Source organism: Muntiacus reevesi, chromosome 1 (assembly GCF_963930625.1).
Source record: "Muntiacus reevesi chromosome 1, mMunRee1.1, whole genome shotgun sequence".
Taxonomy (NCBI): Eukaryota; Metazoa; Chordata; class Mammalia; order Artiodactyla; family Cervidae; genus Muntiacus; species Muntiacus reevesi.
The window spans coordinates 16,121,095-16,137,909 of NC_089249.1; the positions used below are offsets into that span (position 1 = coordinate 16,121,095).

Consider the following 16,815-nt stretch of genomic DNA (forward strand, 5'->3'; position numbering starts at 1 on the left):
CTATAAGTGAAACTAAATGAACCCAAAGTATTATCCTGTCACTTATTTGGTAAACAGACTCATCTGGGTTCACATTAACTTTTATTCTCTTTAGAGATATTTGAGTCAATTACTATTAGTAATAAATGTGAAGTTGTATTCTGAGGTACTTTCTTTCATTCATACAACCAACATCTGGGTATCTACACAGGAAACAAAAAAATAAATCCAGGATTCCAGTTCTTGGAGCCTCCAAGTTCAATGAGGGAGTATATTCAATAAGATATACACATTTATTATTCTATTAATACATCATATTATTAAATTCCCTAATGTTAAAGGACATATAAAAGAAATGCATTATGCTGAGGAAGATCTTTACAAAGATATAACTGATCTGGATCTACAGTATCTATCACAGTACTCTGTGACAGCAGTTTAACTCAGTCTTTCTTGAAATATATTTTAACTTCTGAGGTTAATTTAAACTAGTATGGTTATGTAATATGTCTCCCTAATCCCCAAATCACAAAGGTACTTGAAATCTAAGACTTTTACTATTCCATGTGTATTTTTAGAAACCAGCGCATTCTAACCCTATGATGATAGGCCAAAACTCATATTGAAAATCTACTTCTAGGCTTTAGAGGATTAAAACAGAACTAAATAAAATTTGTGTAACACATGTACAAAAGCAAATGACAGCATTACATGTATTGGTTTTCTGATATCCCTATCAGAAAATTCTCTTCTAATAATGCTAGTTTCCTCTAGACATTAAGTCAAGATTTTTAGAGGTTTTCATGCTGGTAGTACTATGAAAAAGAAGAGGGAAAAAAGTGCCAGCGAAGAAAAAAACACTATAAAACACGAAACAAGTACCCAATGTTGCTTTCCAAATACCCTTCTCCAATAAGAAGAACCAGGATTCCACAGAGTGGTGCCTGATTTCAGAGCAGAGCAAAAAATATATATATACATATATATAAGATGAGCTGGAGCATCTCATGGTGCCAGAAAGTAAGGAAGTGCTAAAGAGAAATAAGATGAGTGCATATCTAAAAATAAGATGGATATCAAAGGTAGACCAATTTAAACAAAACAAACAGCAATGGTGATAGATTATAACCCAAAGAACAAAACAAACATAAATCCACAAATTTATAAATTATTTAATAATGAAATATGTGGAGGGAGAAGGAACAAGTTTTCAATTACAGAAGAAATCCAACTAATAAATATAGAAGGGATGAAAAAAATCATGATGGGAATAGCACTTAATAATTGCTTCAATCAAGCAAGAGCCACCGATGAATATAAAAATTAGTATCTGAAATTATAAGAAGAAAAAGAATATTAATATAACCTCTGGTGGCTCAGATGATAAAGAAATCTGCCTGCAATGTGGGAGATCTGGGTTTGATCCCTGAGTCAGAAGATCTTCTGGAGAAGGGAATAGTACCCACTCCAGTATTCTTGCCTGGAGAATTCCATGGACAGAGGAGCCTGGCAGGCTATAGTCCACGGGGTCACAAAGAGTTGCACACAACTGAGCAACGAACACTTTCACTTTTCATATAACCTCAAAATATCTCTCCCAAAATATTTATTAATTACAAAGGAAAAAAAATAGTAATCTTACAATGGAGAAACCCAGAAGACACTGTGTTAGCCAATGATCAATGGTAATATCACCAATAATAATGTGTACATTGATACCATGTCTCCCCTTATATGAGAAAGCCACATCACTTGTGGTATTTTTAAAAAATGCAAAGCCTCAAGCACAAGAAAACATCAGATAAGTCCAAATTGAGGGACATCCTACAAAATGCCTAATTAGTACTTTGAAAATTCTTAAGATCATGAAAGACAAGGAAAGACCAAGATATTGTCACCAGCCAGAAGAAAATAAGGAGAAATGCAATGGAAACTTCTAGACTGGATACTGAAACAGAAAAAGATGTTAGTGTAAAAACTGTGAAATTCAAATAAAGTCTGTAGTTTCATTAACAGCACCGTAAAAATGCTAATTTCTTACTTCTGATAACTATACTATGACTATATAAGATATTAACATTAAGAGATGCTAGGTGAAGGGTATACAATAACTATTATTTCTGCAATTCTTCAATAAGCCTAAATTATTTCAAAATAAAACAAAAAAACAGATGACTGAGAGCACTGCACCCTGAAATAAACAGGTTTGGAAAGTTCCTTCCTACATGGATATTACTTTCACATCTCTACCAGTGGTGGTTGGATGGCATCACCAACTGAATGGGCATAAGTTTGAGTAAACTCCAGGAGACAGTGAAGGATAGGGAAGCCTGGCATGCTGCAGTCCATGGGGTCACAAAGAGTTGGACAAGACTTAGCAACTGAACAACAAAAACAGGTAGTAACCACTTACAGTAGGGAATGCCAAGTATGGGGGAAAAGATAGATGTTTTATGGGCTAATTGAGAAGGTTTCATTAATCAGGTGATACTCAGCAAAGTTCTGAAACAAGGCTACACTAAAGCCTTTGACTGTGTGGATCACAACAAACTGTGGAAAATTCAAAGAGATGGGAATACCAGACCACCTCACCTGCCTCCTGAGAAATGTGTATGCAGGTCAACAAGCAACAGTTAGAACCAGACATGGAACAATGGACTGGTTCAAAATTGGGAAAGGAGTTCGTCAAGACTGTATGTTGCCACCTTGCTTATTTAACTTCTATGCAGAGTACATCATGGGAAATGTCAGGCTGGATGAAGCACAAACTGGAATCAAGATTGCCAGGAGAAATATCAATAACCTCAGATACTCAGATGACACCAACCTTATGGCAGAAAGCAAAAAGAAACCAAAGAACTTCTTGATGAAGCTGAAAGAGGAGAGTGAAAAAGCTGGCTTAAAACTCAATATTCAAAAAACAAAGATCATGGCATCTGGTCCCATCACTTCATGGCAAATAGATGGGGAAACAATGGAAACAGTGAGAGACTTATTTTCTTGGGCTCCAAAATCACTGCAGATGGTGACTGCAGCCATGAAATTAAAAGATGCTTGCTCCTTGGAAGAAAAAGTTATGACCAACCTAGACAGCATATTAAAAAGCAGAGACATTACTTTGTCAACAAAGGTCTGTCTAGTCAAGGCTGTAAGTTTTTCCAGTAGTCATGTATGGCTGTGATAGCTGGACCATAAAGAAGGCTGAATGCCGAAGAACTGATGCTTTTGAGCTGTGGTGTTGGAGAAGATGCTTGAGAGTCCCTTGGACTGCAAAGAGATCAAACCAGTTAATCCTAAAGGAAATCAACCCTGAATATTCATTGAAAGGACTGATGCTGAAGCTGAAGCTCCAAAACTTCAGCCACCTGATGCGAAGAGCCAACTCATTAGAAAAGATCCTGATGCTGAGAGAGATTGAAGGAAGGATAAGGGGGTGACAGAGGATGAGATGGTTGGATGGCAACACTGACTCAATGGATATGAGTTTGAGCAAACTCCGGGAGATGGTGAACGACAGGGAAGCCTGGCCTGCTGCAGTCCATGGGGTTGCAAAGAGTTGGACATGACTGAACAACAACAGCAAAGCCAAGAGGGTATTGGGGAAGAGTAACAGCCTAGAGATTCAACAGCATGTTTGAGGAATAGCAAGATGGTCAGTATGGTTGCCGCTCAGGGAGGAATAGGAAGAAGGCAAAGAAGAGATAAGGTGAGCAAACTATTTAAGGTCTCATTGGCCATTGTAAGAGTTTTCTTTGCCTTTTGCACCAAGAGAAATGGAAAGGGACTGGAAAGTTAAGAGAATAATAGCAACACAAAGGTTTTACAGGGTAATTCTGACTATCAGATGGAGACCTGGGCTAAGAGATCAATTAAGAAATTAAAGCAGTTATCCAGGTAAGAGATAATGAGGCCTTAGGTCAAGCTGTAATAATGACGGGAATGAGAAATGACTAGATTCTGGATATATTTTTAAGGTATAACCTATAGGATCACATGAAAAATATAAGATATGAGACAGAGATCAAAGTTGATTTCAAATTCAGGGCACATGACAGGATAAAATTTCTACTTATTAAGATGGGAGAACACAGGACAAAGTGCTTTGGGGATTTTGTTTTATTCTGTTTGTTTAAAAAGTTGGAAATAAACTTTCCAGTTTTAATTTGTGTTCATATTATTTTCTTCCTTTCACCTTCTTGTAGTTTGTTTTATCTGAATTTTTTTTTCAACTTCTTGGAAGGAATGCTTCTGTCTCAGATTTTTAAGTCTTCCTTCTTTTCAACCTTATGTTTTTGGGGACATAAATGTCTTTAGCTGTATTTCACAAATTTTTATATGTCATTGTCATTTAGTTCAAAATATTTTAAAATTTCCACTGTAATTTCTATTTTATTATTTGTAAGAATATTGCTTAACTGTTGGCATTTGGGGATTTTTTTGTTAGTAATTCTGAACTAATGTCATGGTGATTAAAGAACATACCCTCTGTTATTTCAATGTTGTGAAATATTAGACTTGCTTTATGACCCAGGATACAATTAATTTTGTTCATCTCGCAAGTGTAGTCTTGAAAAGAATATGTATACTGCAGGTGTTGGATAAAATGCTCTACTTATGTGAATTAAGTCAAAGTTGTTAATCATATTGTTCCAATCCTTTAAACTACTGATTTCTGGTCTGCCTATTGCACTAGTTACTGAAAGAAGTATGTATTTCTCTCTGTGACTCTAAATTTTTCTATTTCTCCTTTCAGTTCTATCAATATTGGCTTTTTGTATTTTGAAACTATATTATACACATACAAATTTAGAATTGCTGTATCATTCTGAAGGGCTATACATTTTAAAGATTTTGATACTTCCTTCTTTATCTTTAATAATGCTTCTTGCTTTAAACTCAATCTGATATTACTAAAGTGATACTAGCTTTCTATTAGCATTTGCATGGTGTATCTTTTCCCAAAGTTTTACTTCAGCTCATCTTTCAGTTCAGTTCAGTTCAGTCGCTCAGTCATGTCCAACTTTTTGTGATAGCATGGAGTGCAGCATGCCAGGCTTCCCTGTCCATCATCAACTCCCAGAGTTTACTCAAACTCAAGTCCATTGAGTCAGTGATGCCATCCAACCATCTCATCCTCTGTCGTCCCCTTCTCCTCCTGCCCTCAATCCTTCCCAGCATCAGGGTCTTTTCTTTTTTCTTTCTTTTTTTATTTTTTCCCCAATTTTTTTATTAGTTGAAAGCTAATTACTTTACAATATTGTAGTGGTTTTTGCCATACACTGACATGAATCAGCCATGGATTTACATGTGTTCCCCATCCTGAACCCCCCTCCCACGCCCCTCCCCATCCCATCCCTCTGGGTCATCCCAGTGCACCAGCCCTGAGCACTTGTCTCATGCAGCCAACCTGGACTGGTGATCTGTTTCACACTTGATAATATACATGTTTTGATGCTGTTCTGTCAGATCATCCCACCCTCGCCTTCTCCCATAGAGTCCAAAAGTCTGTTCTACACATCTGTGTCTCTTTTTCTGTCTTGCATATAGGGTTATCGCTACCATCTTTCTAAATTCCATATATATGTGTTAGTATACTATATTGGTGTTTTTCTTTCTGGCTTACTTCACTCTGTATAATGGAAAGTTGTGGTACATATATACAATGGAATATTACTCAGCCATTAAAAAGAATTCATTTGAATCAGTTCTAATGAGGTGGATCAGGGTCTTTTCAAATGAGTCAGCTCTTCACATCAGGTGGCCAAAGTATTGCAGTTTCAGCTTCAACATCAGTCCCTCCAATGAACACCCAGGACTGATCTCCTTTAGGGTGGACTGGTTGGATCTCCTTGCTGTCCAAGGGACTCTCAACAGTCTCCTCCAACACCACAGTTCAAAAGCATCAACTCTGGCGCTCAGCTTTCTTTATAGTCCAACTCTCACATCCATACGTGACTACTGGAAAAACCATAGCCTTGACTAGACAGACCTTTGTCGGCAAAGTAATGTTTCTGCTTTTTAATATGCTGTCTAGGTTGGTCATAACTTTCCTTCCAAGGAGTAAGCGTCTTTTAATTTCATGGCTGCAGTCACCATCTGCAGTGATTTTGGAGTCCAAAAAAAAAATAAAGTCTGCCACTTTTTCCACTGTTTCCCCATCTATTTCCCATGAAGTGATGGGACTGGATACCATGAACTTTGTTTTTTGAATGTTGAGCTTTAAGCCAACTTTTTCACTCTCCTCTATCACTTCCATCAAGAGGCTCTTTAGTTCTTCTTCACTTTCTGCCATAAGGTTGGTGTCATCTGCATATCTGAGGTTATTGACATTTCTTCCGGCAGTCTTGATTCCAGCTTGTGCTTTCTCCAGCCCAGCGTTTCTCATGATGTACTCTGCATATAAGTTAAATAAGCAAGGTGACAGTATACAGCCTTGATGTACTCCTTTTCCTATTTGGAACCAGTCTTTTGTTCCATGTACAGTTCTAACTGCTGCTTCCTGACCTGCATACAGGTTTCTCAAGAGGCAGGTCAGGTGGTCTGGTATTCCCATCTCTTTCAGAATTTTCCACAGTTTACTGTGATCCACACAGTCAAAGGCTTTGGCATAGTCAATAAAGCAGAAATAGATGTTTTTCTGGAACTCTTGCCTTTTTGATGATCCGGCGGATACTGGCAATTTGATCTCTGTCTTTTCGAAAACCAGCTTGAACATCTGGAAGTTCACGGTTCACGTATTGTTGAAGCCTGGCTTGGAGAATTTTGAGCATTACTTTACTAGCGTGTGAGATGAGTACAACGGTGCGGTAGTTTGAGCCCTCCTTGGCATTGCCTTTCTTAGGGACTGGAACGAAAACTGCCCTTTTCCAGTCCTGTGGCCACTGCTGAGTTTTCCAAATTTGCTGGCATATTATGTGCAGCACTTGCATAGCCTCATCTTTTAGGATTTGAAATAGCTCCACTGGAAGCTATTTCTTAATCTTAATCAGTTCATCAGCTCATCTTAATCTTGTTTTAAAAATTTATTTTATGAAATTTATAGATTTTTAATATTTTATTTATATTTTGTTTAAATAAATATATAAAATAAACATAATTTTATTTTTTGTTATTATATGTACAACATATAATATTATATATTAATCTGTGTTAATTATATATTAACACAATGGAAAAATGGACAAGAGACCTGAACAAGCACTTTCCCAAAGAAAGTATCCAATGACTACTAACAACATGAAAAAACACTCAACTTCTTTGGTAATCACAAAGTGAAAATTAAAGCTATAATGAAATAACACTACACATCTATCAGAATGATTGAAAAGAAAAAGACTAAGACAACAATAAAAGACAACAATAACAAGTGTCGATAAGAGGATAGGTCATCTCAGACTCCCATGAACTGCCGGCAGGAATGTGAATGATATAACCACTTTGGAAAACTGGCACTGTCTACTGACAGTGAAGGAATGCCTACCCTATGACTCAGCAGTGCCACTCTTATGCATACATCCTCCTAGAATGTGTAGACATATTTACTGGGAGATGTACAAAAATGTTGTCTGTAGCTTTGTTCATAATGGTCCATCTGGAGAAAAATGGATGAGTTATGATGTTCATAAAAGGAACTTGATGGAATTCAAAAACTAATCTATGAAAAAAAACAGTGATTAAAAGAAACAGTTGGATCCTTCATACTTACCTTCCATTATCATATTTTTTAATGGCTAGGAAGCTCTTATTGAAAGTTTAGGGTAGTGGTAGGAAATGACACTACAAGACAGGTAACAACTAAGTTGAATATAGTAAGTCCCCTACATACCAAACAACTTCCATTCTGAGTACATGTTCATAAGTACAAGTTGTTCATCCAATCTGTTCATAAGTTCCACAAAATTAGCCTACGTAACCAACTAATGGGGTTTCCCAGGTGGCACTAGTGGAAAAGAACCTGCCTGCCTTTGCAGGAGATGCAAGAGATGTGGGTTTGATCCCTGGGTTGGGGAAAATCCACTGGAGGAGGACATGACAACCCACTCCAATATTCTTGACTGGAGAATCCCATGGACAGAGGAGCCTGGTGGGCTACAGTCATTATGGATGCAAAGAGTTGGACATGAATGAAGCAACTGAGCACACATGCACCCAACTAATACAATCAGCTATATAGTATTGTAATATAATACTTTTTACATTAATAATGCACTAAAACAAATATAAAAAATAAAATGTTTTTAATTTTATGATACAATATCTTGAAAAGTACAATAGAACCAGCTACATCACTGCTGCTTTTATGCTTGCTTCCAGACATCCTGGGCTTGAAAGAACCATACTGTACTACTGCACTCTATACAGTACTATAAAGTACACAAAAACACAACCACTTGTAGAGGACGCATGCACATGATAATGGGCATCAGACATGTGAACTAACTTACATAACTAGACACACAAATACACATTCACATCTGTGAAAGTCTGCAACTTGAAGGTCTGTATATAAGAGGCTTACTATATTAGACAACTTTACCCTGCATGTCTTCTTTGGAAAAATTTCTATTTGAGTTTTTTACCTACTTTTTGACTGTATTGTTTACTTCTTCAATATTGAGTTGTACAATGTGTTTTTATATTTTAGATGTTAACGACTCACCAGTCATATCATTTGACATATTTTCTCCATCTATAATCTGTCTTCTCATTTTGTCAATGGTTTCCTTTGCTGTGCAAAAGCTTTTAAGTTTGATTAAGCCTCGTTTGTTTATTTTTGCTTTATTTCTTTTACTTTGGGAGACTGATTTTTAAAAATATTTTAATGATTTATGTCAGAAAATGTTTTCCCTATATTCTCTTCTAGGAGTTTTATGGTGTCATATCTTATATTTAGGTCTTTAAACCATTTTGACTTTATTTTTGTATATGGTATGAGGGAATGTTCTAATTTCATTGATTTACACGCAGTTGTCCAGCTTTCCCAATACCATTTACTGAAGAGACTGTCTTTTCTCCATTGAATATCTTGACTCCTTTGTCATAGGTTAATTGACTGTAGGTGTATGGGTTTATTTCGGAGCTCTCTATTCTAGCCTGTTGAACCATATATCTGTTTTTGTACCAATATCATACTGTTTTGATCGCTGCTGTTTTGTAGTGTAGTCAGAACTCTGGGAGGATTATGCCTCCAACTTTGTTCTTTTTCCTCAGGATTGCTTTGACAATTTTAGGTCATTTAGGTTCCATTTAGGTCATTTGTGGTACCATATAAATTTTAGGATCATTTGTTCTAGTTGTGAAAAATGTCATGGGTATTCTGATAGAGCTTGCATTAAATCTATAGATTGCTTTGGGTGGTATGACCATTTTAACAATACTAATTCTTTCAAGAGGATGGGATATCTTTCCATTTCTTTGAATCATCTTCAATTTCCTTTATCAATGTTTTAACAGTTTTCAGTGTATAGATCTTTCGCCTCCTTGGTTAAATTTATTCCTAGGAATTTTAAATTTTTGATGTGATTTTATATCTTTTACATTCTTTTTCTGATATTCATTGCCAGTGTAAAAAGAAATAAAATGGATTTCTGTATATTAATATTATATATTGCTATCTTGGTGAATTCATTTATTAGTTCTAATAGATTCTGTGTGGAGACTTTATGGCTTTCCATATTATGTACCATGTCATCCACAGATGCTGACAGTTTCACCTCTTCCCTTCCAATCTTGAGTATCTTTTATATCTTTTTCTTGTTCACTTGTGGCTAGGATTTCCAATATTACGTGGAGTAAAAGTGGTGAGGGTGGGCATCCTTCATCTTATTCCTAAAGTTAGTGGGAAGTCTTTCAGTTTTTCACCACTGAGAATTATGTTCCATTCAATTCAGTTGCTCAGTCATGTCCGACTCTGTGACCCCATGGACTGCAGCACACCAGGCTTCCCTGTCCATCACCAGCTCCTAGAGCTTACTCAAACTCATGTCCATCAAGTCGGTGATGCCATCCAACCATCTCAACCTTTGTCGTCCCCTTCTCCTCCTGCCTTCAATCTTTCCAGCATCAGGGTCTTTTCCAATGAGTTAGTCCTTCGGATCTGATGGCCAAAGTATTGGAGTTTCAGCTTCAGCATCAGTCCTTCCAATAAATATTCAGGACTGATTTCCTTTACAATTGACTGGTTGGATCTCCTTGCAGTCCAAGAGACTCTCAAGAGTCTTTTCCAACACCACAGTTCAAAAGCATCAATTCTTTGGCACTCAGCTTTTTTTATAGTCCAACTCTCACATCCATACATGACTACTGGAATTATGAATTGAGAATTATGTTAACTATGGATTTGTCATGAATGGCTTTTATCATGTTGAGATAAGTTCCCTCTATAACCACTCTGGTGACAATTTTTATAAGTGGACACTGAACTTGGTCAAATGCTTCTTCTGCACCTATTAAGATGATCATGTGGTTTTTTATCTTTCCTTTTGTTAATGTGGTATATCACACTGATTGATTTGGATATACAGAACTATTCTTGTGCAAATGGAATGAATCCAACTTGACCATATTGTTGGACTCAGTCTGCAAATATTTTGTTGAGAGTTTTCTCATCTGTATTCATCAAAGACATTGATCTGTAATTTTCTCTTTTTTAAAATAATTTTATTTATTTATTTTTGAGTGTGCTGTGTCTTCATTGCTGCATGGGATTTACCTAGTTGCAGTGAGTGGAGGCTACTCTCTAGTTATGATGGGTGGGCTTCTCATTGCAGTGGCTTTTCTTATTGCAGAGCACAGGCTCTAGGGCCACAGACTTCAGCAGTTGTGGCACATGAGGTCAATAGTTGTGGCTTCCAAGCTCTAAGGCACAGGCTCAATAGTTGTGGCTCACGGGTGTAGCTGCTCCGTGGCATGTGGAATCGTCTTAGAACAGGGATTGAACCCATGTCTCCTGCACTGGTAGGTGGATTCTTTACCACTGAGCCACCAAGGAAGCCTCTGTAATTTTCTCTCTTTTTTTGTAGTGCTGTGTCTTGTTTTAGTAGGCTCCTGGTGGCTTTGGGAGTGTTCCCTCCTCCTCAATTTTCTGTAATAATTTGAGCAGGATAGGTCTAAGTTCCTCTTTGTCTGATAAAAGTTCTCCAGTGAAGCTGTCTGGACCTGGACTTTTATTTGGGAGGACTTTTAAAAATTATAGACTCTATTTCACTTTTAATGATTGTCTGTTCAACTCATCTATCTCTTATTGAATCAATTTTGGCAGGCTATATGTTTCTAGAAACTTCTCCATTTCATTTTGGTTGTCCAATTTGTTTGCATGTATCTTTTCATAGTACTCTCCTATGATTTTTTTTCTATTTCTGTGGTATCTGTTATTTCTTTCTTTCATTTCTTATTTTATTTGGGTCTCTCTTCTCCTTGGTGCACATACCTAGAGGTTTGACAATTTTGTTATCTTTCCAAAAAGAGAGCTCTTGACTTTACTGCTATTTTCTACTTTTTAGGTTTATTTTATTTGTTTCTTCTCTGATTCTTCTCTCATCTTTATTTCTTTCCTTCTGCTGACTTTGGGTTTTGTCTGTTCATTTACTTTAGGTGGTAGGTTAGGTTGTTTATTTAAGAATTTCTTGATTCCTGAAGAAGGTCTGTACTGCTATGAACTTCCCTCTTAAAAGAGCTTTTGATGTATCCCATAGATTTTTTTTAAGATTGTATTTTCATTTTCACTTGTCTTAATGTATTTTCTGATTTCTTTTTTGATGACATCATTGACCCATTGGTTTTTTAGTAGCATGTTGTTTAGTCTCCATGTGTTCATTCTTTTCCTGTTTTTATTTCTGTGGTTGCTTTCAAGTTTCATAAAATTGTAGTCAGAAAAGATTCTTGAAATAATTTCTATCCTCTTAAATTTGCTGAAGCTTGTTTTGTGACCTAGTATGCTTCCCTGGAGGCTCAGAGGATAAAGCGTCTGCCTGCAATGCAGGAGACCCGGGTTCGATCCCTGGGTTGGGAAGATCCCCTGGAGAAGGAAATGGCAACCCACTCCAGTATTCTTGCCTGGAGGATCCCATGGACAGAGGAGCCTGGCGGGCTACAGTCCACAGGGTCGCAAAGAGTTGGACACGACTGAGCGACTTCACTCACTTTATGCTGTCTATACTAGAGAACATTCCATGAGTGCTTGAAAAGAATGTGTATTCTGGGTTTTTTTTTGGATGAAGTGTCCTGTAGATATCAATTAAGTCCAAATAATCTATTATCTCATGCAGTTTCCAAAGACAGAGGAAGACAGAAACATTTCTTAAATTCCAAACAAGAGGGCCTGGACCTGTCATGGACCACAAACAAATTCTAATTGCATGTGCTTGCACATGTGAAAAAAAAATGTTCCCTGACCGTCAGATGTTACATAATTATATAAAAAACATAATCTAATTAAAGAAAAAAGCAACAATAGAAGTGTACTTAATGAACTAACTGTGTGAACTACATTATCTTACTTAGGTTAAAAAGTCATATTTAGAACTGGATTAACTTTTACTATCTTTAGGGTCCACCAGTGGAATGGTCCACCAATGGAATGGTCCACACCATTTATATATATATATATATATATATTTTAATATTAATAACCAGTGACACAATGTAGAAAAGTATATCTGAAACATTTCATTCATTCATTCTTTAAATAAACATTTTGGCATTTTCCTGATAGAACTCCCATCTATCAGGCCTCCCTAGTTTAATGAACATAAGCTATAAAAAACTATTACATTTCTTAGTAAGTGGTATTATTAAAATTTATAGTACTAAGAAAACACAGAGGAATTAACTCTGTCAAGGGAGGATCATAAAGTTTCACAAAGATGATGTTTGATATGAGTCTTTAACTATCACAGCATTTCATTTTATGACAGTAGCGGAAAATGATCTTTAATACAAGTATCATATATCTTTTGGAATTGAATTATACTAGTACAACTATATGTTAACTTATGCTGTCCTCATTTCAAAAATCACTTTGAAATACTTGTAATCTAGGCCTCCTACTAATCTTTGTCTATTTTTAGGGAGTATTGCATTGTAACCTCCAAAGGATAGGCAAAATCAGGTAGGAGATCTATTTTGGGGCTCTAGAGGACTTACATGGAATTAAATAAAATTTGTTAAACATTTGTAAAAAGCAAACTGTCTTAGAGAACTATAAATAATGGGTTTTGTTGTCAAATAGCCTAAAAGAAATTTCTTTTCTGAAAATATTTATTCAAAAATGCTGAAAGTTATACTGATTTTGCTTATCCATGACCTAAATTAAACACAAGCAATTCAAGTTTTCCAGCTTTCTCCAATAGTAACCAAGTAAGTACACCAAGACTAACAATAATAATAAGAGAACTCTAGAAGGTCATAGAAGGTGAACCACAGTATTCTAATGTAATATGATTTGTGACTTTCCTAAAATGTCAGTACCTACTCACCATACTGACAATGCCTTGAACAATCCTATGTAACCATTTATTTATTCAATAAGTATTTATTGAGAACCTATTAGGAACTGGGACTATACTAAATATTAGGGACACAACTGTGACATTAAAAAAAAAAGACATTCTTACTATTATATAGCTATAGCTTACCTTCTAGTAGGGGATGGATGGTGACAGAATAATAAAAAAGAATCAGTCAAATGGTAATAAGTGAAGAATAAAAGGTTAAAGGGGGAATAAAGGAATGGAGATTGCTATTTTATGTAAGGCTGACAAGTAAATCCTCAGTGATAATGGAATATTCATGCAGAGATTGGAAGGGAACTGAGAGAACAAGTCACACTAACAGAAAAACATTCTCCACAGAGGGAACAGCAAATGTACAGCCCAGACTGGGAATATGTATAACACTGTAAAAACAACGCTCAAAAGGCTACGATGGCTGCAGCACAGAGACTGAAAGACAAAGTGGTAAGAAATCAGGTTAGAAAGCTATCAAATTCCCATTCACACAGTATCTGATAAACCATTGTAAGGATTATGCCTTTTACTCCTGAGATATAAGTCATCAGAAGATTGATCTTATGTCTACAAAGAATCGTTAATAGGTTGAATTGGAGGAAAGGCAGAGCCAGGGAATTCTAAAAGGGAACTATTGCAATATTCTATGTAGTGGCTTGGGCCAAGGTAGTTAATTTGGGGGTATGAGACATGGTCTGAGTTTGGATACTTCTTGAAAGCAGATCCAATACAATTTAATTATGTTTAAGCAAAAAGGTATAAATAAAAGCAGGCAAACAAGCAAAAAACAAGACAAAAAGTTTAAGAAGAAATGGCACGTTTGAAAAGGGACCAAAGAAAACTTCTACTTAAAAATAACTGAAATGAAATGTAATGATGAAGTTTAAAAGAGAACTCATGAAACGGAAAGCGGACATAAACAAATTTTACAAAACAAAATAATGAGAGACAAAGAGATGGAAAATAAGAAGACCTTAAGAATGCAGTGAAAACATCTAACATGTACAAATAGTGTTCCGAAAGAAGGAAGAGGTGAGGGCAATATTTGAAAAGGAAACAACTGAAAAATTTTCAGAACTCATGAAAGATACCAACTCTCAGATTCAAGGAGCCTTACAAATCTAAGAGGAAGAAATGTAAAGAAACTTACACAACACTCATCACTGAAAAACTGAAGAATATATAAGAGAAAGAGAAGATATAAAATTAGACAAAAAGGAACAACATAATACCCTCAAAAAAGTAACAGTGGGAATGGTAGCTGACTATAACTATTATCTCCAGAATGCTGGGAGAAATACTGTCAATTTAGAATTTTGAACCCAGTGTAAGGACAGAAATACAATACTCAGACAAACAAAACTTGAGAGTCTCCCACTAGCACCATAGACAATGTGATTTCAAGTGGAATATCTGAGATTCTAGGAAGAAAAAAGAATACAGAAGGTAATATATATGTATATAAAGAAACACTGGCTTTATAAAACAATAAAAAAGAATGCATTTTGGCTTTTTAAAAAGCAAATAAACACACAAAAACAAGAAAGACAGATTTAGAATATACAAGTCAGGAGGAGACTAAGTGGAGTTTAAAAGTTTTAGTGTTTTAAGGTATGATCCAATATACGAAGTCACTGATTAACTTTAGACACTCATCAGTATGGCTGCAGTAATTTCTAGGGTAAACACTAGAAGAATAGTTAAAATAATGTATGATTACCAAGCTTGTACAAAGAAATGAACAAAACATAAAATAATTAAGTTTAGAAGAGGACGATAAAAAATAAAACAAGCAGAACAAAAAGTAAACACAAAATAAGATGGCAGACATAAATCCAACACAAAGGCAATTATAACAAACGTAAATAGGCTTCAATTAAAAACTATAAACTGTCAGACCAACTAATCAAAATGCCAAAGATATGCTACTTATAAGAGATATCTAAAACAAAGTTTCCAGAAAAAGTAAAACAAAAGGATACCAAAAGTTCACCATAAAATTATCAAAGAAAGCTGCTATATCAGTTACAAACTAATTAACTAAAAAATACTTAGCACCATTCACGACAAACACTCCAATTAACCAGAAAAATAAATATATTTAAATATAACACATATACCCATCACACTTCATAATGATATAAACCGTAGAATAATCCATTAATCAGGAAGATATGTATTACAATAATCTTACAAAGTAAAAAGATACAGAACTTCAAAGAGAAACTCATGACTAAATTGGGGGAGATTTTAACACTCTTCTGATAACAAGAGATATACAAGCAGACCAAAAATAGTCATAGAAGATTTGGAGAGCACATTAACAACTTTGACCTGATGAGGGAAAAAAAAGTACTTCACACAATCACAGTAGTAGACTATGGCTAGAAGAATAGTATTAATATGAAATTAAAAAAAAAAGAAAAGAAAATTGACTAGGACATTAATAAAGTCTAAACAGATTTCGTGGAATTAAAATACTGCAGAGCATATTCTTTGACCTTTATGTATTTAAGCTAAAAATTAATACCAAAAAGATAATTAGAAAAACTTTATGTTTGAAATATAATAAATATTATAAATAAATTACTATAGTAATACTAAAGTATATTTAACATCTAAATGCCTATATTAGGGGAAAAAAGGCGGCTAAATATTATCAGCCTAAACATGCATCTCAAGAAGTCAGAGTAAGAAAAAGATATCAGAAGGAAAAAATAAAAGTAACAGGAGCTATTAATGAAATTGAAAACAAATCTACAATAGAGAAAGATGATCAGTAAGGACAAAAGTTGGTTCTCTGAAGATAATCAACATCTGACAAACTCATCACAACAGAAAGAGAGGACAAATAAGCAATATCTAAGACTGAAAAGGGAAAATAATAACGTTACTTACATTTGGATCATACACAAAAATAAGTGGGTTTCAATTTCAAGTAATGGCCTAATTATTTAGATCAATATTCCCACTAAAAACAAACAAAAAGTATTTTTTTAACATATAAAAATACATCTTATTAAAGCAGCTAAGATCTGTCAAGACAATAAGGAATTAATAAACTAAAAGCTAAGTAGAACACATAATCAGCTTTTGCCCTAAGAGCATTTGCTAACCCTAAAGCATCTGAAGAGCGGTTTTAATCATCTCATGACACAAGGGAAATAGAAGACAAAGCCTAGGATCTGTCCAAGATAGAAGGTTTAAAAGAAGATACCTCAAAACAGTGGCCAGGATGCCAAAACACTACACAAACTCTCAGGAAACGAGTAAACATATAAAGTCCTCCTTCACACCACACAGTGGTGAGGTTGCCCATGGCATTCAGCAG

At 35.4% G+C, this 16,815-nt stretch overlaps 1 protein-coding gene across 3 annotated transcripts in view; it reads right to left on the minus strand.

Moving 5' to 3' along the window:
- The window catches only part of CRY1 (cryptochrome circadian regulator 1), an 87,255-nt gene that overhangs the window by 44,968 nt on the left and 25,472 nt on the right, over positions 1–16,815 (minus strand). The gene's annotated exons all lie outside the window — the stretch shown is intronic.